The following is a 24,600-nucleotide window of genomic DNA, read 5'->3' as shown; positions in this document are numbered from 1 at the left end:
TGCTTTGTTGCGAAATAGGAAGCCAATTCTAGATTTAACTTTAGATTGGAGATGCTTAATGTGAGTCTGGAAGGAGAGCTTACAATCTAACCAGACACCTAGGTATTTGTAGTTGTCCACATATTCTAAGTCAGAACCGTCCAGAGTAGTGATGCTGGACAGGCGGGCAGGTGTGGGCAGCGATCGGTTGAAGAGCATGCATTTAGTTTTACTTGTATTTAAGAGCAGTTGGAGGCCACGGAAGGAGAGTTGTATGGCATTGAAGCTCGTCTGGAGGTTAGTTAACACAGTGTCCAAAGAAGGGCCAGAAGTATACAGAATGGTGTCGTCTGCGTAGAGGTGGATCAGAGACTCACAAGCAGCAAGAGCGACATCATTGATGTATACAGAGAAAAGAGTTGGCCCAAGAATTGAATCCTGTGGCACCCCCATAGAGACTGCCAGAGGCCCGGACAACAGGCCCTCCGATTTGTCACACTGAACTCTATCAGAGAAGTAGTTGGTGAACCAGACGAGGCAATCATTTGAGAAACCAAGGCTATTGAGTCTACCGATGAGGATGTGGTGATTGACAGAGTCGAAAGCCTTGGCCAGGTCAAAGAATACGGCAGCACAGTATTGTTTCTTATCGATGGCGGTAACGATATTGTTTAGGACCTTGAGTGTGGCTGAGGTGCACCCATGACCAGCTCTGAAACCAGATTGCATAGCAGAGAAGGTGCGGTGGGATTTGAAATGGTCGGTAATTTGTTTGTTGACTTGGCTTTCGAAGACCTTAGAAACGCAGGGTAGGATAGATATAGGTCTGTAGCAGTTTGGGTCAAGAGTGTCCCCTCTTTTGAAGAGGGGGATGACAGCAGCAGCTTTCCAATCTTTGGGAATCTCAGACGATACGAAAGAGAGGTTGAACAGGCTAGTAATAGGGGTTGCACAATTTTGGCGGATAATTCTAGAAAGAGAGGGTGCAGATTGTCTAGCCCAGCTGATTTTGGAATTCTTTCAGAACATCAGCTGTCTGGATTTGGGTGAAGGAGAAGCGGGGGGGGGGGGGGTCAACTTGCTGCAGGGGGTGCTGAGATGTTGGCCAGGGTAGGGGTAGCCAGGTGTTGTTTGGGCACAGACCTGGATAGTATGACAGAACTCTGCAGGCTCTCTCTGCAGTAGATTGCAATTCCGCCCCCTTTGGCTGTTCTATCTTGTAGGAAAATGTTATAGTTAGGGATGGATATTTCAGGATTTTTGGTGGCCTTCCTAAGCCAGGATTCAGACACGGCAAGAACATCAGGGTTGGCGGAGTGTGCTAAAGCAGTGACTAAAGCAAACTTAGGGAGTAGGCTTCTAATGTTAACATGCATGAAACCAAGGCTTTTACGGTTACAGAAGTCAACAAATGAGAGTGCCTGGGGAATGGGAGTGGAGCTAGGCACTGCAGGGCCTGGATTAACCTCTACATTACCAGAAGAACAGAGGAGGAGCAGGATAAGTGTACGGCTAAAAGCTATGAGAATTGGTCGTCTATTACGTCCAGAATAGAGAGTAGAAGGAGCAGGTTCTGGGGGGATAAAATAGCTTCAAGGTATAATGTATAGACAAAGGTATGGTAGGATGTGAATACAGTGGAGGTAAACCTAGGCATTGAGTGATGATGAGAGAGATATTGTCTCTAGAAACATCATTGAAACCAGAAGATGTCATAGCATGTGTGGGTGTTGGAACTGAAAGGTTGGATAAGGTATAATGAGCAGGGCTAGAGGCTCTACAGTGAAATAAGCCAATAAACACTAACCAGAACAGCAATGGACAAGGCATATTGACATTAAGGAGAGGCATGCTTAGCCGAGTGATCATAAGTGTCCTGTGAGATTCAGACAGCTAGCCGGATCATAGGTAGCAAGCTGGCAGAAGATGGAGGGAGGTCTGTTTTTAGCCACCTTGTGCGTTCCTGTCTGTAGGTTAGTGGGGTTCCATGTGGTAGGGGGGACCAGTTCAATTGGCAAAATAGTTAAAGTTATAGTGGCCCAAGAAAATTGACCAATAGACCTATTCAGATAGCAGCCGATAAGACAGCTAACGATTAGCGGGCCGCAGATGGGCGTTCAGGTTACGTCGCGACGGAGGGGCCAGTTGGATAGCTTTTCGAGCTAAGGGATAGCTGATGACCGCTAACCGTGGCTAGCTGAACTCCAGCGTTAGCCAGTGAACTGGCCAACCTCTGGCTAGCTTCTGTTGAGGATTTCAGATTTGAGGTAAATAATACTTTTTTTTTAATTGGTGAGGAGGGTTGCAGGAGAGTGTTTTGAGGTTGAGTTTTTTAGAAAAAAATATATATAAAAAGATATTCGAAGAAAATATGTAAATATACATATATACACACATGGGACAAGACGAAGGACAAAGATGTCTGACTGCTACGCCATCTTGGAACAGTGATGTACTCTGCCATGGCCTGGGTCTCAGCCACCGACAGAGGGTAGATGCGGGGGCGCAGACCCTGCAAGCAGGTCGATGGCACAGTCCCAAGGGCGATGGGGAGGGTGACAAGAGGCGCGGGTTTTGGAAAATACCTCCTGCAGGTCCTGGTATACCTCCAGGATGTTGTGCTGAAGGTCAACCACAGGACTGTCAACCGACGTGGAACCACAGGGGACGGGGAGCAGGTCCTCTGGCATTCGCGTGACCTGATTTTCATCGTTGACCATGAGATGGTGGCCTTGTGGCGTTGAAGCCAAAGGAGGCCGAGGATGATCTTGTGAGCTGGTGCACCGGTGATGAAGAAGGGGATGTTCTCCTGATGGATGGACTCCAGGGTGAGTGGTTTGGTGATGTGTGTGATGCTCCCGGAACCTAATGGCCGATTATCGAGGGCTTGAACAGGGAAAGGAGAGGAGAGCGGGTATGAGGGGATGTTGAGAGAGTAGGCAAGGGTCTGGTCAATAAAGTTCCCCGCAGCACCGGAATCCACTAATGCTGTAGAAACAGTACATGAGGGACAGTCAACTAGTGTACTCGCCACCAAAAAGCATTTGGCAGAAAGTGTTGAAGAGGGGATACTCACACCTGCCCCAGGAAGTGGAAGATCACATCACCGTCTCTCTGCTCTCGTGTATCCCGAGTTCGGACATATCGGACACTGCTGGAGCTGGTTGCCCTCCTTGACCACAATAGAGACAAAGCCCCAGCTGTCTCCGTCTGTATCGCTCCGCCACGGGGAGGCGTGTGACCCCTACCTCCATGGGTTCAGGCTCTGATCCACAGTGGTCACTGCGGGATGGAGAGAAGTGATGAGAGTTCCGATGCTCCCGAAGGTTATCCAGACGGATGACCATCGCGATGAGTGCATCCAAGGAGAGACTGTCATCTCGACAGGCCAGTTCTGTCTGAACCTCCTTACACAGTCCTCTTCTGAATAACGTACGAAGCGCCGGCTCATTCCGTCTACTGGATGCTACTACTGTCCGGAAGTTGAGCGCGTACTCGGCAGTACGCGCTGGTCCTCCTGTCGTAGTTGGAGTAGGCGCTCACCCTCCTTTCTGCCCACCGGTGGATGATCGAAGATAACTCTGAACCCGAGCCATGAACCTCTCATACGAATCCAGCTCTTCCTCTCCTCTCTCCCAGACGGCCGTGGCCCATTCCAACGCCCGCCCAGTCAGCAGAGATATAACCGTGGCAACCTTGGACCTCTCGGTGGTAGGAGCTCCCTTCTGGTGCCAAAAGTAGAGGGAGCCCGGTAGTAGGAAGCCACGGCATTTAGATGGGGTGCCGTCATATTTATCCGGGAGGGACAAACGGGCTCGCTGACTAACTGGCTGACTAACTGGCTGGCTGACTAACTGGCTTGCTGACTAACTGGCTGGCTGACTAACTGGCTGACTAACTGGCTGGCTGACTAACTGGCTGGCTGACTAACTGGCTCGCTGACTAACTGGCTGACTAACTGGCTGACTGACTGGCTCGCTGACTAACTGGCTGGCTGACTAACTGGCTGGCTGACTAACTGGCTCGCTGACTAACTGGCTGACTAACTGGCTCGCTGACTGACTGGCTGACTGGCTGGCTGACTAACTGACTAACTGGCTGACTAACTGGATGACTGGCTGACTAACTGACTGACTGGCTGACTAACTGGCTGGCTGACAGACTGGCTGACTAACTGTCTGACTAACTGGCTGACTGACTAACTGGCTGACTGACTAACTGGCTGACTAACTGGCTGGCTGACTAACTGGCTGACTAACTGGCTGGCTGACTAACTGGCTGACTAACTGGCTGACTAACTGGCTGGCTGACTAACTGGCTCGCTGACTAACTGGCTGACTAACTGGCTGGCTGACTAACTGGCTGACTAACTGGCTGACTAACTGGCTGGCTGACTAACTGGCTGGCTGACTAACTGGCTGACTGACTAACTAGCTGACTAACTGGCTGGCTGACTAACTGGCTGACTAACTGGCTGGCTGACTAACTGGCTGGCTGGCTGACTGACTAACTGGCTGGCTGACTGACTGGCTGACTGGCTGACTAACTGGCCGGCTGACTAACTGGCGGACTAACTGGCTGGCTGACTAACTGGCTGACTGACTAACTGGCTGACTAACTGGCTGGCTGACTAACTGGCTGGCTGACTAACTGGCTGACTGACTAACTGGCTGGCTGACTAACTGGCTGACTAACTGGCTGGCTGACTAACTGGCTGGCTGACTGACTGGCTGACCAACTGGCTGGCTGGCTGACTGGCTGACTAACTGGCTGACTGACTAACTGGCTGACTGACTAACTGGCTGGCTTTTAACTTTTACTACCCTACATTCCTAAAGAAAATGATGTACTTTTTACTCCTTACATTTTCCCTGAAACCCAAAAGTACTCGTTACATTTTGAATGCTTATCAGGACAGGAAAATGGGTCAATTCACACACTTATCATGAGAACATCCCTGCTCATCCCTACTGCCTCTGATCTGACGGACTCACTAAAGAGAGAACATCCCTGGTCCTCCCTACTGCCTCTGATCTGGAGGACTCACTAAACAGAGAACATCCTTGTCATCCCTACTGCCTCTGATCTGGAGGACTCACTAAACAGAGAACATCCCTGGTCATCCCTACTGCCTCTGATCTGGAGGACTCACTAAACAGAGAACATCCCTGGTCATCCCTACTGCCTCTGATCTGGAGGACTGACTAAACAGAGAACATCCCTGGTCATCCCTACTGCCTCTGATCTGGAGGACTCACTAAACAGAGAACATCCCTGGTCATCCCTACTGCCTCTGATCTGGAGGACTCACTAAACAGAGAACATCCCTGGTCATCCCTACTGCCTCTGATCTGGAGGACTCACTAAACAGAGAACATCCCTGGTCATCCCTACTGCCTCTGATCTGGAGGACTGACTAAACAGAGAACATCCTTGGTCATCCCTACTGCCTCTGATCTGGAGGACTCACTAAACAGAGAACATCCCTGGTCATCCCTACTGCCTCTGATCTGGAGGACTCACTAAACAGAGAACATCCCTGGTCATCCCTACTGCCTCTGATCTGGAGGACTCACTAAACAGAGAACATCCCTGGTCATCCCTACTGCCTCTGATCTGGAGGACTGACTAAACAGAGAACATCCTTGGTCATCCCTACTGCCTCTGATCTGGAGGACTCAATAAACAGAGAACATCCCTGGTCATCCCTACTGCCTCTGATCTGACGGACTCACTAAAGAGAGAACATCCCTGGTCATCCCTACTGCCTCTGATCTGGAGGACTCACTAAACAGAGAACATCCCTGGTTATCCCTACTGCCTCTGATCTGACGGACTCACTAAACAGAGAACATCCCTGGTCATCCCGACTGCCTCTGATCTGACGGACTCACTAAACAGAGAACATCCCTGGTCATCTCTACTGCCTCTGATCTGGAGGACTCACTAAACAGAGAACATCCCTGGTCATCCCTACTGCCTCTGATCTGGAGGACTCACTAAACAGAGAACATCCCTGGTCATCCCTACTGCCTCTGATCTGGAGGACTCACTAAACAGAGAACATCCCTGGTCATCCCTACTGCCTCTGATCTGGAGGACTCACTAAACAGAGAACATCCCTGGTCATCTCTACTGCCTCTGATCTGGAGGACTCAATAAACAGAGAACATCCCTGGTCATCCCTACTGCCTCTGATCTGGAGGACTCACTAAACAGAGAACATCCCTGGTCATCCCTACTGCCTCTGATCTGGAGGACTCACTAAACAGAGAACATCCCTGGTCATCCCTACTGCCTCTGATCTGACGGACTCACTAAACACAAATGCTTCATTTGTAAAATATGTCTGAGTGTTGGAGTGTGCCCCTGGCTATCCATAAGTTAAAAACCTTGCCTAATATAAGAAATTAGAAATTATTTATACTTTTACTTTTGATACTTAAGTACAGGGGTTCTTAAAGTTTTTCAGCCTGGGACCCAAATGAGAAATTCTGTGTTTTCCTGGGACCCAAACTTAGGAAAATATGCAACTAAATGTAAATATATATATATTTTATTGCCTTTATGCACCAAAATATAATGCAATATAGCCAAAAACAAATAACAATGAAATACCCATAAATATCGTTTCATGTTTATTTTTCCCCATTAAAAACACTCTTACATATCTGTCTAGGTTGGAACTGTTGCTGTTAAAATACAAATAAATAATTTTCATTCTGAACTGGAATAAACTGATTCTGAACTGGAATAAACAGATTCTAAACTGGAATAAACAGATTCTGAACTGGAATAAACAGATTCTGAACTGGAATAAACACACAGATGAATAACAGAACAGACACACAGGCTTTTTGATCGTGCAACACTAAGAAACAGTACAGATGAACAATGATCAGGCCTACTGCACATCCTACTGCACATCCTACTGTACATGCTACTGTACATGCTACTGTACATCCTACTGTACATCCTACTGTACATGCTACTGTACATCCTACTGTACATGCTACTGTACATCCTACTGTACATCCTACTGTACATGCTACTGTACATCCTACTGTACATGCTACTGTACATGCTACTGTACATCCTACTGTACATGCTACTGTACATGCTACTGTACATCCTACTGTACATCCTACTGTACATGCTACTGTACATCCTACTGTACATGCTACTGTACATCCTACTGTACATCCTACTGTACATGCTACTGTACATGCTACTGTACATCCTACTGTACATGCTACTGTACATCCTACTGTACATCCTACTGTACATGCTACTGTACATCCTACTGTACATGCTACTGTACATGCTACTGTATAAATGATTGTTGATAGAAAGCCTAGGTTGCAACTGTTGCTGTTAAAATACATTTTTAATTCTGAACTGGAATAAACTGATTGATCACAGGAGGCTTGAAGGCTGGGAGGTACAGTTGAAGTCGGAAGTTTACATCCACTTAGGTTGGAGTCATTGAAACTCGTTTTCCAACCACTCCCCAAATGTCTTGTGAACAAACTATAATTTTGGCAAGTCGGTTAGGACATCTACTTTGTGCATGACACAAGTACTTTTTCCAACAATTGTTTACAGACATATTATTTCACTTATAATTCACTGTATCACAATTCCAGTGGGTCAGAAGTTTACATACACTAAGTTGACTGTGCCTTTAAACAGCTTGGAAAATTCCAGAAAATGATGTCATGGCTTCTGATAGGCTAATTGACATAATTTGAGTCAATTGGAGGTGTACCTGTGGATGTATTTCAAGGCCTACCTTCAAACTCAGTGCCTCTTTGCTTGACATCATGGGAAAATCAAAAGAAATCATTCAAGACCTCAGAATTTTTTTTTTTAAATTGTAGACCTCCACAAGTCTGGTTCATCATTGGGAGCAATTTCCAAACGTCTGTAGGTACAACGTTCATCTGTGCAAACAATAGTACGCAAGTATAAACACCATGGGACCACGCAGCCGTCATACCGCTCAGGAAGGAGACGCGTTCTGTCTCCTAGAGATGAACGTACTTTGGTGAGAAAGATGCAAATCCCATCCCAGAACAACAGCAAAGGACCTTGTGAAGATGCTGGAGGAAACAGGTACAAAAGTACCTATATCCACAGTAAAACAAGTCCTGTATCGACATAACCTGAAAGGCCGCTCAGCAAGGAAGAAGCCACTGCTCCAAAATCGCCATAAAAAAGCCAGACTACGGTTTGCAACTGCACATGGGTACAAAGATCGTACTTTTTGGAGAAATGTCCTCTGGTCTGATAAAACAAAAATAGAACTGTTTGGCCATAATGACCATCGTTATGTTTGGAGGAAAAAGGGGGAGGCTTGCAAGCCAAAGAACACCATCCCAACCGTGAAGCACGGAGGTGGCAGCATCATGTTGTGGGGGTGCTTTGCTGCAGGAGGGACTGGTGCACTTCACAAAATAGATGGCATCATGAGGAAGAAAATTATGTTGATATATTGAAGCAACATCTAAAGACATCAGTCAGGAAGTTAAAGCTTGGTTGCAAATGGGTCTTCCAAATGGACAATGACCCCAATCATACTTCCAAAGTTGTGGCAAAATGGCTTAAGGACAACAAAGTTAAGGTATTGGAGTGGCCATCACAAAGCCCTGACCTCAATCTTATAGAAAATTTGTGGGCTGAACTGAAAAAGCGTGTGTGAGCAAGGAGGCCTACAAACCTGACTCAGTTACACCAGCTCTGTCAGGAGGAATGGGCCAAAATTCACCCAACTTATTGTGGGAAGCTTGTGGAAGGCTAACCGAAACGTTTGACCCAAGTTAAACAATTTAAAGGCAATGCTACCAAATACTAATTGAGTGTATGTAAACTTCTGACCCACTGGGAATGTGATGAAAGAAATAAAAGCTGAAATAAATCATTCTCTCTACTATTATTCTGACATTTCATTCTTAAAATACAGTGGTGATCCTAACTGACCTAAAACAGGGAATTTTTACTAGGATTAAATGTCAGGAATTGTAAAAAATAGAGTTTAAATGTATTTGGCTAAGGTGTATGTAAACTTCCGACTTCAACTGTACACTATACATACAAAGGTATGTGATCACCCCTTCAAATTAGTGGATTCAACTATTTCAGCCACACCTGTTGCTGACACGTGTTTAAAATCGAGCACACAGCCATGCAATCTCCATAGACAAACATTGGCAGTAGAATGGCCTTACTGAAGAGCTCAGTGACCTTCAAGATGGGTAGCTCCGTCATAGGATGCCACCTTTCCAACAAATCAGTTCGTCAAATTTCTGCCCTGCTAGTCCAATGGACGAATCTGGGTTTGGCGGAAGCCAGGATAACGCTACCTCCCACAATGCATAGTCCCAACTATAAAGTTTGGTGGAGGAGGATTAATGGTCTGGGGCTGCTAGGAGGAGGAGAGGACAGTGGGGGCTACTGGCTAGGAGGAGGAGAGGACAGTGGGGGCTCCTGGCTAGGAGGAGGAGAGGACAGTGGGGGCTCCTGGCTAGGAGGAGGAAGAGAGGACAGTGGGGGCTCCTGGCTAGGAGGAGGAGAGGACATTGGGGGCTCCTGGCTAGGAGGAGGAGAGGACAGTGGGGGCTCCTGGCTAGGAGGATGAGAGGACAGTGGGGGCTCCTGGCTAGGAGGAGGAGAGGACAGTGGGGGCTCCTGGCTAGGAGGAGGAGAGGACAGTCGGGGCTCCTGGCTAGGAGGAGGAGAGGACAGTCGGGGCTCCTGGCTAGGAGGAGGAGAGGACAGTGGGGGCTCCTGGCTAGTAGGAGGAAGAGAGGACAGTGGGACAGTGGACACAACGACACCCTCCATCTCAGTTCTTCTACTGTTTAATCACTCTGTTCAATGGATCTTATCTCATGGCAGTGAAGATCTGTTTCGGGCCGGGGATCTAAAGTCCACCTGTGACATGAACAGAGAACTCTGTATCGACTAGGCCTGCGTCCCAAATGGAATCCTGTTCCCTATATAGTGCACTACTATTGACCAGAGCCCTTTGGGATGCAGGACCCTAGATTTGTCTGGGCTGCTAGCCAGACATGGCATTAGTCCTCTCTAGTTCTGTTAATCATCGATGGTGCTGCTAGATTCAAACACACAGGACATGTCTCTACTGGACACAGAACATGTCTCTACTGGACACAGAACATGTCTCTACTGGACACAGAACATCTCTACTGTACTGGACACAGAACATGTCTCTACTGGACACAGAACATGTCTCTACTGGACACAGAACATGTCTCTACTGGACACATAACATGTCTGTACTGGACACAGAACATCTCTACTGTACTGGACACAGAACATGTCTCTACTGGACACAGAACATCTCTACTGTACTGGACACAGAACATGTCTCTACTGGACACAGAACATGTCTCTACTGGACACAGAACATGTCTCTACTGGACACAGGACATGTCTCTACTGTACTGGACACAGAACATGTCTCTACTGGACATAGAACATGTCTCTACTGGACACAGAACATGTCTCTACTGTACTGGACACAGAACATGTCTCTACTGGACACAGAACATGTCTCTACTGTACTGGACACAGAACATGTCTCTACTGGACACAGAACATCTCTACTGTACTGGACACAGAACATCTCTACTGTACTGGACACAGAACATGTCTCTACTGGACACAGAACATGTCTCTACTGGACACAGAACATGTCTCTACTGGACACAGAACATGTCTCTACTGTACTGGACACAGAACATGTCTCTACTGGACACAGAACATGTCTCTACTGTACTGGACACAGAACATGTCTCTACTGGACACAGAACATGTCTCTACTGGACACAGGACATGTCTCTACTGGACACAGGACATGTCTCTACTGGACACAGAACATGTCTCTACTGGACACAGAACATGTCTCTACTGGACACAGAACATGTCTCTACTGGACACAGAACATGTCTCTACTGTACTGGACACAGAACATGTCTCTACTGGACACAGAACATGTCTCTACTGGACACAGAACATGTCTCTACTGGACACAGGACATGTCTCTACTGGACACAGGACATGTCTCTACTGTACTGGACACAGAACATGTCTCTACTGGACACAGAACATGTCTCTACTGGACACAGAACATGTCTCTACTGTACTGGACACAGAACATGTCTCTACTGGACACAGAACATGTCTCTACTGGACACAGAACATGTCTCTACTGGACACAAGACATGTCTCTACTGTACTGGACACAGAACATGTCTCTACTGGACACAGAACATGTCTCTACTGGACACAGAACATGTCTCTACTGTACTGGACACAGAACATGTCTCTACTGGACACAGAACATGTCTCTACTGGACACAGGACATGTCTCTACTGGACACAAAACATGTCTCTACTGTACTGGACACAGAACACGTCTCTACTGGACACAGAACATGTCTCTACTGGACACAGAACATGTCTCTACTGTACTGGACACAGAACATGTATCTACTGGACACAGAACATGTCTCTACTGTACTGGACACAGGACATGTCTCTACTGGACACAGAACATGTCTCTACTGGACACAGAACATGTCTCTACTGGACACAGAACATGTCTCTACTGGACACAGGACATGTCTCTACTGTACTGGACACAGAACATGTCTCTACTGTACTGGACACAGAACATGTCTCTACTGGACACAGAACATGTCTCTACTGGACACAGAACATGTCTCTACTGGACACAGAACATGTCTCTACTGGACACAGGACATGTCTCTACCGTACTGGACACAGAACATGTATCTACTGGACACAGAACATGTCTCTACTGTACTGGACACAGGACATGTCTCTACTGGACACAGAACATGTCTCTACTGGACACATAACATGTCTCTACTGGACACAGAACATGTCTCTACTGGACACAGGACATGTCTCTACTGTACTGGACACAGAACATGTCTCTACTGGACACAGAACATGTCTCTACTGGACACAGAACATGTCTCTACTGTACTGGACACAGAACATGTCTCAACTTGACACAGGACATGTCTCTACTGTACTGGACACAGAACATGTCTCTAATGGACACAGGACATGTCTCTACTGGACACAGGACATGTCTCTACTGTACTGGACACAGAACATGTCTCTACTGTACTGGACACAGAACATGTCTCTACTGGACACAGAACATGTCTCTACTGTACTGGACACAGAACATGTCTCTACTGGACACAGAACATGTCTCTACTGGACACAGAACATGTCTCTACTGGACACAGGACATGTCTCTACTGGACACAGGACATGTCTCTACTGGACACAGAACATGTATCTACTGGACACAGAACATGTCTCTACTGTACTGGACACAGAACATGTCTCTACTGGACACAGAACATGTCTCTACTGGACACAGGACATGTCTCTACTGTACTGGACACAGAACCTGTCTCTACTGGACACAGAACATGTCTCTACTGGACACAGAACATGTCTCTACTGTACTGGACACAGAACATGTATCTACTGGACACAGAACATGTCTCTACTGTACTGGACACAGGACATGTCTCTACTGGACACAGAACATGTCTCTACTGGACACAGAACATGTCTCTACTGGACACAGAACATGTCTCTACTGGACACAGAACATGTCTCTACTGGACACAGGACATGTCTCTACTGTACTGGACACAGAACATGTCTCTACTGGACACAGAACATGTCTCTACTGGACACAGAACATGTCTCTACTGTACTGGACACAGAACATGTCTCTACTGGACACAGAACATGTCTCTACTGGACACAGAACATGTCTCTACTGTACTGGACACAGAACATGTCTCTACTGGACACAGGACATGTCTCTACTGTACTGGACACAGAACATGTCTCTACTGGACACAGGACATGTCTCTACTGGACACAGGACATGTCTCTACTGTACTGGACACAGAACATGTCTCTACTGGACACAGAACATGTCTCTACTGGACACAGAACATGTCTCTACTGGACACAGAGCATCTCTACTGTACTGGACCTCTGCATCTAAAATGTCCCCTTAGGAAGTGCACTACATAGGTAATAGAGTGCCATTTGGGATGCACAAAAAATTAGGAAATGTATGCATTCACTACTGTAAGTCGCTCTGGATAAGAGCGTCTGCTAAATGACTAAAATGTAAATGTAAAAAATGTGTGCTGGATCACTCAGGTAGAAGATATACCACGGCTGTCAGCCAATCAGCATTCAAGGCTCAGACCGCCCAGTTTATAAAAACTATTATACAACGGGTGGGTCAAATCCTGAATGCTGATTGGTTAAAAGCGCATTCCAGACGGTGTCTATTCCACAAGTTTCCACCAGTTAAATCTATGACGTTAAAATGCCTTTTTACTCTGTTCCATCTGACTGTGCAATCCACTGTCTCATCAGCCCAGCCAGGCAATTTATAACCTTGATCTCCACTATAAAAAGCATCTAGACATTATCTCACATTTCCTTTAGACTAACATTTAGTTTCCAACAGCGGAGATTTTTATAAACCTTGCTGTTTGTCTCTCCGACATTTGCAATGTTGTTTCAATATTCAAATTAGATCTCCAGCTGTCCCATAGTAATGAACATGTCAGGACGAGACAGACAGACAGACAGACAGACGACAGACAGACAGACAGACAGACAGACAGACAGACAGACAGACAGACAGACAGACAGACAGACAGACAGACAGACAGACAGACAGGCAGACAGACAGACAGCGTTCCTCAGCCAGTCGAAATCATGAATCAGCTGTCATCATTTTTATGGATCTATATACAAAGAAATGTCAATTGAAAAAAGTTTAAACGAAATGCAGCTAGTTTGCAGTGTTTCCAGCTTCAGTTTGATGCGATTGTGCTAGCTGGGTTGTTGGCTGTGTTGTTGGCTAGCTCCTCTGAACAACTGTGTCCTGACGAGGACATTTCCTCTGCCAGGCGAAATCACGCCTCATTAGCTCATTGTTATGGATGTGTCCAAATAAATGTCACTAGAAAACAACTTAAACAAATACAGCTCCTGTTGTTATTCTGTCTGCACGGTTTGACGTGACTGTAAGTTAGCCGTAGTTAGCTAGCTAGCAAGCAAGGGACAAGAACGTTGCCAGCCGGTATGGCAATGGACATTTTTTTATTTTTTTATGTTACCTTTATTTAACTAGGCAAGTCAGTTAAGAACAAATTGTTATTTTCAATGACGGTCTAGGAACAGTGGGTTAGGGGGCAGAACGACAGATTTTTACCTTGTCAGCTCAGGGGATTCGATTTAGAACGAACGACTGGGTCGCGTCCACAGATACAAAACAAAAAGACTGAACGACTGGGTCTGACAACCGAACCAATAGAACGAACGACTGGGTCTGACAACCGAACCAATAGAACGAACGACTGGGTCTGACAACCGAACCAATAGAACGAACGACTGGGTCTGACAACCGAACCAATAGAACGAACGACTGGGTCTGACAACCGAAACAATAGAACGAACAACTGGGTCTGACAACCGAACCAATAGAACGAACGACTGGGTCTGACAACCGAACCAATAGAACGAACGACCAGCCTGCTTGGGTAGTAAACTCTAGATTTATTTCGGGACTATATCTCGTGGAAGGATGAAATAGTATGAATAAATTCATCAAAATGTTTTTTGAAAATATATTTTACATTTTAGTCATTTAGCAGACACTCTAATCCAGAGCGATTTACAGTAGTGGATGCATACATTTCATACATTTTTTTCCCCCCGTGGGAATCGAACCCACAACCCTGGCGTTGCAAACACTATGCTCTACCAACTGAACCACACGGGACCATATGTCAATCATTATTTGAATATGTTGATAACCCGTTGTATAAAAGTGATAATGCCCTCGAAGCCGGGTCTAAACAACACCCGTGCCAATATATCCTCCAAAACACTGTCTTCTCGGGCATTATCACTTAAGTGGAACACAGACAAACTGGCATCTGTCTGCACATCCATTTACATGACTCCACACATCATCACAGGAAGTGGAGAAAACGTTAAGGTTTTCTACAGTAGCATTAGATGTGGTAGCACTCCCTATCTTGAGGAGTGTCTAGAGAATCTCGTTCAGTACCCTTCTTCCTGTGATCTCTGTTATGAAGCCAATGGCACCATGTCCTCTATAAAGTGCACTACATTTGACCAGGGCCGATCAGTAGTGACTAGGACACATTGGACCCTGGTAAGAAATAGTGCACTAGATAAGGGAAAGGGTTTCATATCAGACACACAGTGTCGCTGCTCTCCTGCATCCCTGATCCAGCTTCCTGTATGTCTCTGCTCTCCTGCATCCCTGATCCAGCTTCCTGTATGTCTCTGCTCTCCTGCATCCCTGATCCCGCTTCCTGTATGTCTCTGCTCTCCTGCATCCCTGTTCCAGCTTCCTGTATGTCTCTGCTCTCCTGCATCCCTGATCCCGCTTCCTGTATGTCTCTGCTCTCCTGCATCCCTGATCCCGCTTCCTGTATGTCTCTGCTCTCCTGCATCCCTGATCCAGCTTCCTGTATCTCTTCTCTCCTGTTTCTGTTCCTGATCCTCTGTTCTCCAGCTCTATGTTTCTGTTCCTGATCCCCTGTTCTCCAGCTCTATGTTTCTGTTCCTGATCCCCTGTTCTCCAGCTCTATGTTTCTGTTCCTGATCCTCTGTTCTCCAGCTCTATGTCTCTGTTCCTGATCCTCTGTTCTCCAGCTCTATGTTTCTGTTCCTGATCCTCTGTTCTCCAGCTCTATGTTTCTGTTCCTGATCCTCTGTTCTCCAGCTCTATGTTTCTGTTCCTGATCCCCTGTTCTCCAGCTCTATGTTTCTGTTCCTGATCCCCTGTTCCCCAGCTCTATGTTTCTGTTCCTGATCCCCTGTTCTCCAGCTCTATGTTTCTGTTCCTGATCCTCTGTTCTCCAGCTCTATGTTTCTGTTCCTGATCCTCTGTTCTCCAGCTCTATGTTCCTGATCCCCTGTTCTCCAGCTCTATATTTCTGTTCCTGATCCTCTGTTCTCCAGCTCTATATTTCTGTTCCTGATCCCCTGTTCTCCAGCTCTATGTTTCTGTTCCTGATCCTCTGTTCTCCAGCTCTATGTTTCTGTTCCTGATCCTCTGTTCTCCAGCTCTATGTTTCTGTTCCTGATCCTCTGTTCTCCAGCTCTATGTTTCTGTTCCTGATCCCCTGTTCTCCAGCTCTATGTTTCTGTTCCTGATCCTCTGTTCTCCAGCTCTATGTTTCTGATCCCCTGTTCTCCAGCTCTATGTTTCTGATCCTCTGTTCTCCAGCTCTATGTTTCTGTTCCTGATCCTCTGTTCTCCAGCTCTATGTTTCTGTTCCTGATCCTCTGTTCTCCAGCTCTATGTTTCTGTTCCTGATCCTCTGTTCTCCAGCTCTGTTACGGATACAAGTGTGTATCCTGTGTGTTTCTTTTCTCTCCTTCTCCCCATCACAGGTGACAATCATCAGTCCCCAATCAGAAGACACCTGTTCCTTCTCCCTCAACCAATCACAGTCCCTTTCCCTTGGTTTAAAAACCCAGTCAGTTGTTTTCTCCCAGAGCTCATTTTTATCTCGCGAGCTCATTCTCACTCTGTGATCAATCTTTGTGCTCATTCGCTCTTGTGTCCACTCTCTATCTCCCCGTGTCTCTCTCTCTCTGTATTGATCTCTTTTGTTTTTGCAAACTACATGTCACATTTGTCCGGTAATCCTGTGAGTATTGTTTTGTTATTTGACTGTTTGTTTGTTTGGTGGGAAAAGGGGGTACCAAGACAAGTCGCCCATGGGCATACATTACCCGTAGGAATACTGTGTCTAAGTACCATAGTTAGAACTGGGCGGACCACCCACTGTATTTTTGGTTAGTTAGCTAGCTGTTGTTGAAATAGGCTAGTCTAGCTTAGGGGTGGTTTTGGATTATTGTTTCGTTGCTTGGGTCCAGCTCAGCCCCTTTTCCCACACCCCTTTACCGTGTGTTTAAAATAAACCTTTTGAGTTTGACGGTAGATTTCAGTTGTCTGTGGTTTTTGGTTCTCACTGTTACATGTCACGATTATAATTTGCATGATTTATGTTACGGGTCTCGTATCCATCCCCCCTAGACCGCTGGGCCAAAGAGGTTCGTAACATAAGTGGGGGCTCATCCGGGATCTGTCATTACTGACGCCCATACCGCTCATGCAGATTGTTATTGTGTGGTTAGTCAGTGTTGAGCGTCATAAGCATTAGTGTTTGCTATTTGTTGGCTTTTGTGTTTGGTAGTAGTTCAAGATGGCTACTTTTGAGTTGAAATCCTTTTTGGATAACCCTTTGTGGGAGGTGTTTAATAAATGTCGTAAAATTGATTTAATGACCTTGGCAGAACATTATTCATTGTCTATTTCTCACAATTTAGTTAAGGCGGAGGTTAAGAAACTAGTGTTAAATGTATTGTTGAAAGAGCAGGTGCTTGTGTTACCGCTGCCTGAGCCTACTACCCCTGTAGGGGATGTTGCTGCTCCTGTAAGCCCGTCGGTGTCTGAGACCGAAGGCGAGGCTAAAGCTCCAGCTACATTGCCCCGTTTTGATCCACTCTCCCCACTGTCAACTGGTGATGCCAGAAGGGATGTCCGTTCTATACAGTTTCAACTGGAGGCAGAAGAGAGAGCCCAAATTAGGCGAGAAAATCTCCAGTTAGAAATGTGTAAACTTGAGGCAGAAAAAGAAAGAGAACAGCGGCAGTTGGAAATCTGTAAAATAGAGGCTGAAAAAGAAAGAGACCAGCGGCAGATGGATTTCAAAATGCGCCAAATGGAACTGGAAGCAGAGACAGCGAGGCTAGCCTTCGTTCCTACTGTGCCTGTTAGTGAGTCGTCCTCACCAGCTGTAGCTTCCAACACGTTTGACATTAGTAGGCAGATTGCCTTAGTACCTTTGTTTAGAGAGTCAGAGGTTGACTCCTATTTTTGTGTGTTTGAACGTATAGCTGTAGCCTTGAAATGGCCTGAAGAAGTATGGTGTTTATTGCTACAATGTAAATTAACTGGTAAAGCCCAAGAGGTTTTATCAGCGCTACCTCTGGAAGATAGTTTGAACTATGAAGTGGTCAAAGCTACCGTTCTTCGCGCTTATGAGCTTGTGCCTGAGGCATACCGACAGAGATTTAGGTCTCATAGAAAGTCTTCTAATAAGACTTATGTGGAGTTTGCTAGAGACAAGGGAAATCTGTTTGATAAATGGCATGCTGCTAGTAAGGTAACTGATTTCAACTCTCTCCGGGAGTTAATTTTGTTGGAAGAGTTTAAAAATTGTTTACCCGAACGCATTGTAGTATACCTAAATGAACAGAAAGTATCCTCCCTGTCAGAAGCGTCTGTGTTGGCAGACGAGTTTGTGTTGACGCACAAGAGTGTGTTTTCGGCTCATACTGAGAGTAGAGCTACTGAGTTGCCTACTTTTAGTCCTGGTCGGCCCGCAGTATATCAAGCACGCCAGAAAAATGAGCGTCCCTGTTTCTATTGTCATAAAGTGGGACATATGATTAATGATTGCTTCCTACTAAAACGCAAACAAGGGATGCCTATTCGTGCAAAGCCGCCGACAGGTGTTGGGCTAATTCGTACTGTTGTGAGGTCTGAAACGAAACCAGTGCCTCAGGGTAAATGTAGTTTGAAAGTCTCAGTACCCGACCGCAGTTACGAACCGTTCATTTTCGAGGGGTTTGTGTCCATAGCGAATGACGAAGCATCTCAGCGTCCTGTTAAAATCCTTAGAGATACTGGTGCGGCACAGTCATTTATATTGTCTGATGTGTTGCCCTTATCCGACAATACATACTGTGGTTCCAGTGTGTTAGTTCAGGGTATTGAAATGGGTTTTGTCCCAGTGCCATTGCACTTTGTGAATGTACACTCTGAGTTGATCAGTGGAATATTCAGAGTGGGGGTACGTCCTATGTTGCCAGTAAAAGGTGTGACCTTTATAATGGGTAACGATATTGCTGGAGGAAAGGTAGTACCCGTATTGGAAGTGTTGGATAAAAGTGACCACTCTCTCTCCAATGAGTTGGCACAGAGTTATCCCCATGTGTTCCCCGCTTGTGCTGTCACTCGTGCTCAGGCAAGACAAGTGGGTGACGTGATAGATTTGTCGAACACTGTTCTGTTCAAAGAAGATGATCAAGAGGATGGGTTGTGTACTACCTCTGCGAAGCTGATCACCTCTGACAAACAGACAAGGGAAGAATCGAAGTATGTTGAACTTATTGCTGAGGCAATACAGTTACCAGTCACTCGTGAGCAGCTGATTGCTAACCAGAAGGTTGACAACAAGCTTGCTAAATGTTTTTCTAGTGTTGTCTCATTGGAAGAGGTAAAGAAGAAGAATGTGGCTTACTTTCTTGATGGTAATCTCCTCATGCGTAAATGGACATCCCATGGTGGCGCGGAGGGAGATTGGAATGCTGTTTACCAAATAGTGATTCCTACAGCCTTTCGACACAATGTGTTATCCCTTGCTCATGATCACCAGTGGTCTGGACACTTAGGGATCACGAAGACTTATGATCGGATCCTTCGACATTTCTTTTGGCCAGGTTTAAAACAAGATGTGGCTCAGTTCTGTCGGACATGTCACACATGTCAGGTTACAGGAAAACCAAATCAGGTTATTCCTCCTGCTCCTCTTTGTCCTATACCTGTCATAGGTGAACCATTTGAACATGTGGTGGTTGATTGTGTTGGACCGTTACCGAAGACAAAATCGGGTAACCAGTTTCTGTTAACGATAATGTGTATGGCAACAAGATACCCCGAAGCCATTCCTCTGAGAAGGATTACAGCTCCAGTGGTGAGTAAAGCCTTAATTAAGTTCTTCACGACATTCGGGTTACCTAAGGTGGTACAAACTGATCAAGGTACAAATTTCCTGTCAAAGCTCTTCAAGCAGGTGTTAAAATCCTTGTCAGTTGCGCACCGTGTATCAAGCGCATATCACCCAGAGTCTCAGGGTGCGCTTGAACGATGGCATCAGACACTGAAGTCTATGCTACGTAAATATTGTTTGGAATCTGAGAAAGATTGGGATGAGGGAGTTCCTCTAGTTTTGTTTGCTGCTCGTGAAACTGTACAGGAGTCCCTAGGGTTCAGCCCAGCTGAACTAGTGTTTGGTCACACAGTGAGAGGACCAATGAAAGTCCTTAAAGAACAGTTTTTGTCCCAAGAGTTGTGTACGGAAGAAGAGAATGTGTTGGACTACGTTAGTCGCTTTCGTGAGCGCCTACACCAAGCCTGTGCTCTCGCTAAGGAAGCTCTGTCTTCCTCACAAACAAGTATGAAAAGACACTATGATAAACAGGCTGTTTCTCGTCCACTACAGCCAGGTGACCAAGTGCTGGTGTTATTGCCTGTTCCAGGATCTTCACTGTCAGCTCGTTTCTCTGGTCCTTATTTGATTGAAAAGAAGTTAAGTGAAACTGATTATGTGCTTCAAACTCCTGATAGAAAACGGCAATCTCGTGTGTGCCACATTAACATGTTGAAAGCATACCAAACCCGACCCATCACCCAGGTAGATGGTTCAACCACAGCGGAAGTTACTGCTATTTCTGCTGCTTCTACGGCTATGATAGTGGACTGTCATATTGATGATGTTGATGGAGATGGATTGGAGTTGCGCAATACTCAGCAGCAGTGTGTTAGATTGCCCAACTCAGAAATGCTGATGTCTCTCCAGTCAGGTCTGGTTCACTTAACGGAAGGACAGGCCGACGATATTGTGAGGCTACTCCACAGTTTTCCATGTCTCTTTAATGACGTTCCTACTCGCACAAATGTGTTGGAACATGACATTAATGTTGGAAATGCTGCCCCTATCAAGCAACACCCATATCGTGTCAATGCTTCTAAGAGGAAGATAATGAGGGATGAAGTGAAATATTTGTTGGAAAATGACCTGGCCACGCCAAGTTCAAGCCCTTGGAGTTCTCCTTGCATTCTGGTTCCTAAACCTGATGGTACGTCCAGGTTATGTACGGATTATCGAAAGGTAAATTCTGTCACATTGCCAGATTCTTTCCCGTTACCCAGACTGGACGACTGTATTGACACTGTTGGTGCTGCTACTTATGTAACTAAGTTGGACCTCTTAAAAGGTTACTGGCAGGTTCCGTTAACCTCACGTGCTTCTGAGATTTCTGCCTTTGTTACCCCAGACAACTTCCTACAATACTCTGTCATGGCTTTTGGGATGCGAAATGCACCAGCCACTTTTCAACGACTGGTTAACACCGTATTAGCTGGCGTTCCTAATTGTAGTGCATATCTAGATGATCTAGTGATTTATTCATCTGAGTGGACAGATCATGTTAACTCTCTAAGGGTAGTATGTGAACGTTTGGCCGCTGCTTCTTTAACCCTGAACTTGGCAAAGTGCGAGTTTGGGAAGGCCACTGTTACCTATCTCGGCAAAGAGGTAGGCCATGGACAGGTGCGCCCTGTTGATGCTAAGGTCTTGGCTATCACTGCATTCCCTGCGCCTACCACCAGACGAGAGCTACGCCGCTTTTTGGGGATGGTTGGCTACTACCGTAGCTTCTGTAAAAACTTCTCTGCGGTAGTTGCTCCATTGACCGATTTGCTCAGTCCGGCAAGATCGTTTGTGTGGTCCCCGGACTGTAAGGTAGCTTTTGAAACTGCTAAAGCACTATTATGTAATACCCCTGTACTTGCAGCTCCGTATTTTGAAAAACCATTTAAACTTGAGGTAGATGCTAGTGCCAGAGGTGCTGGTGCTGTTCTACTTCAGCAGGACAAGAGTGGACTGGATCATCCGGTGTGTTATTTCTCCAGAAAATTTAACAAATGTCAGACAAACTATGCCACCATCGAGCAAGAAGCTCTAGCGTTGTTGTTAGCTCTGCAATATTTTGAGGTGTACATAGGGTCTAGTGCCCTACCTGTGACTGTATATACGGACCATAACCCCTTAGTGTTTCTCCACCGTATGTACAACCAGAACCAGCGCCTTATGCGTTGGGCTCTTATTGTACAAAATTATAATTTGGAGATTTGCCACAAAAAGGGTTCTGAAAATATGTTAGCAGATGCTTTGTCTCGTGTGTAATAATTTTTGTATGTTTCGGAAGATTGACTTTGATTTTGTGAGTATTCATTGTAGATACTTTTGTATAAACTGTGTACATACTTTTAGTCGCAATCCCCCCTGGGGGTTGCTCTTTTAAGGGTGGGAGTGTTACGGATACAAGTGTGTATCCTGTGTGTTTCTTTTCTCTCCTTCTCCCCATCACAGGTGACAATCATCAGTCCCCAATCAGAAGACACCTGTTCCTTCTCCCTCAACCAATCACAGTCCCTTTCCCTTGGTTTAAAAACCCAGTCAGTTGTTTTCTCCCAGAGCTCATTTTTATCTCGCGAGCTCATTCTCACTCTGTGATCAATCTTTGTGCTCATTCGCTCTTGTGTCCACTCTCTATCTCCCCGTGTCTCTCTCTCTCTGTATTGATCTCTTTTGTTTTTGCAAACTACATGTCACATTTGTCCGGTAATCCTGTGAGTATTGTTTTGTTATTTGACTGTTTGTTTGTTTGGTGGGAAAAGGGGGTACCAAGACAAGTCGCCCATGGGCATACATTACCCGTAGGAATACTGTGTCTAAGTACCATAGTTAGAACTGGGCGGACCACCCACTGTATTTTTGGTTAGTTAGCTAGCTGTTGTTGAAATAGGCTAGTCTAGCTTAGGGGTGGTTTTGGATTATTGTTTCGTTGCTTGGGTCCAGCTCAGCCCCTTTTCCCACACCCCTTTACCGTGTGTTTAAAATAAACCTTTTGAGTTTGACGGTAGATTTCAGTTGTCTGTGGTTTTTGGTTCTCACTGTTACATGTCACGATTATAATTTGCATGATTTATGTTACGGGTCTCGTATCCATCCCCCCTAGACCGCTGGGCCAAAGAGGTTCGTAACAAGCTCTATGTTTCTGTTCCTGATCCTCTGTTCTCCAGCTCTATGTTTCTGTTCCTGATCCTCTGTTCTCCAGCTCTATGTTTCTGTTCCTGATCCCCTGTTCTCCAGCTCTATGTTTCTGTTCCTGATCCTCTGTTCTCCAGCTCTATGTTTCTGTTCCTGATCCTCTGTTCTCCAGCTCTATGTTTCTGTTCCTGATCCTCTGTTCTCCAGCTCTATGTTTCTGTTCCTGATCCCCTGTTCTCCAGCTCTATGTTTCTGTTCCTGATCCTCTGTTCTCCAGCTCTATGTTTCTGTTCCTGATCCTCTGTTCTCCAGCTCTATGTTTCTGTTCCTGATCCTCTGTTCTCCAGCTCTATGTTTCTGTTCCTGATCCCCTGTTCTCCAGCTCTATGTTTCTGTTCCTGATCCTCTGTTCTCCAGCTCTATGTTTCTGTTCCTGATCCTCTGTTCTCCAGCTCTATGTTTCTGTTCCTGATCCTCTGTTCTCCAGCTCTATGTTTCTGTTCCTGATCCCCTGTTCTCCAGCTCTATGTTTCTGTTCCTGATCCCCTGTTCTCCAGCTCTATGTTTCTGTTCCTGATCCCCTGTTCTCCAGCTCTATGTTTCTGTTCCTGATCCCCTGTTCTCCAGCTCTATGTTTCTGTTCCTGATCCTCTGTTCTCCAGCTCTATGTTTCTGTTCCTGATCCTCTGTTCTCCAGCTCTATGTTTCTGTTCCTGATCCTCTGTTCTCCAGCTCTATGTTTCTGTTCCTGATCCTCTGTTCTCCAGCTCTATGTTTCTGTTCCTGATCCTCTGTTCTCCAGCTCTATGTTCCTGATCCTCTGTTCTCCAGCTCTATGTTTCTGTTCCTGATCCTCTGTTCTCCAGCTCTATGTTTCTGTTCCTGATCCTCTGTTCTCCAGCTCTATGTTTCTGTTCCTGATCCTCTGTTCTCCAGCTCTATGTTTCTGTTCCTGATCCTCTGTTCTCCAGCTCTATGTTTCTGTTCCTGATCCCCTGTTCTCCAGCTCTATGTTTCTGTTCCTGATCCCCTGTTCTCCAGCTCTATGTTTCTGTTCCTGATCCTCTGTTCTCCAGCTCTATGTTTCTGTTCCTGATCCCCTGTTCTCCAGCTCTATGTTTCTGTTCCTGATCCTCTGTTCTCCAGCTCTATGTTTCTGTTCCTGATCCTCTGTTCTCCAGCTCTATGTTTCTGTTCCTGATCCTCTGTTCTCCAGCTCTATGTTTCTGTTCCTGATCCTCTGTTCTCCAGCTCTATGTTTCTGTTCCTGATCCTCTGTTCTCCAGCTCTATGTTTCTGTTCCTGATCCTCTGTTCTCCAGCTCTATGTTTCTGTTCCTGATCCTCTGTTCTCCAGCTCTATGTTTCTGTTCCTGATCCTCTGTTCTCCAGCTCTATGTTTCTGTTCCTGATCCTCTGTTCTCCAGCTCTATGTTTCTGTTCCTGATCCCCTGTTCTCCAGCTCTATGTTTCTGTTCCTGATCCCCTGTTCTCCAGCTCTATGTTTCTGTTCCTGATCCCCTGTTCTCCAGCTCTATGTTTCTGTTCCTGATCCCCTGTTCTCCAGC

Source organism: Salmo salar, chromosome 16, assembly GCF_965601325.2.
Source record: "Salmo salar chromosome 16, fSalSal1, whole genome shotgun sequence".
Classification (NCBI taxonomy): Eukaryota; Metazoa; Chordata; class Actinopteri; order Salmoniformes; family Salmonidae; genus Salmo; species Salmo salar.
Note: the sequence above shows the minus strand (reverse complement) of the source record.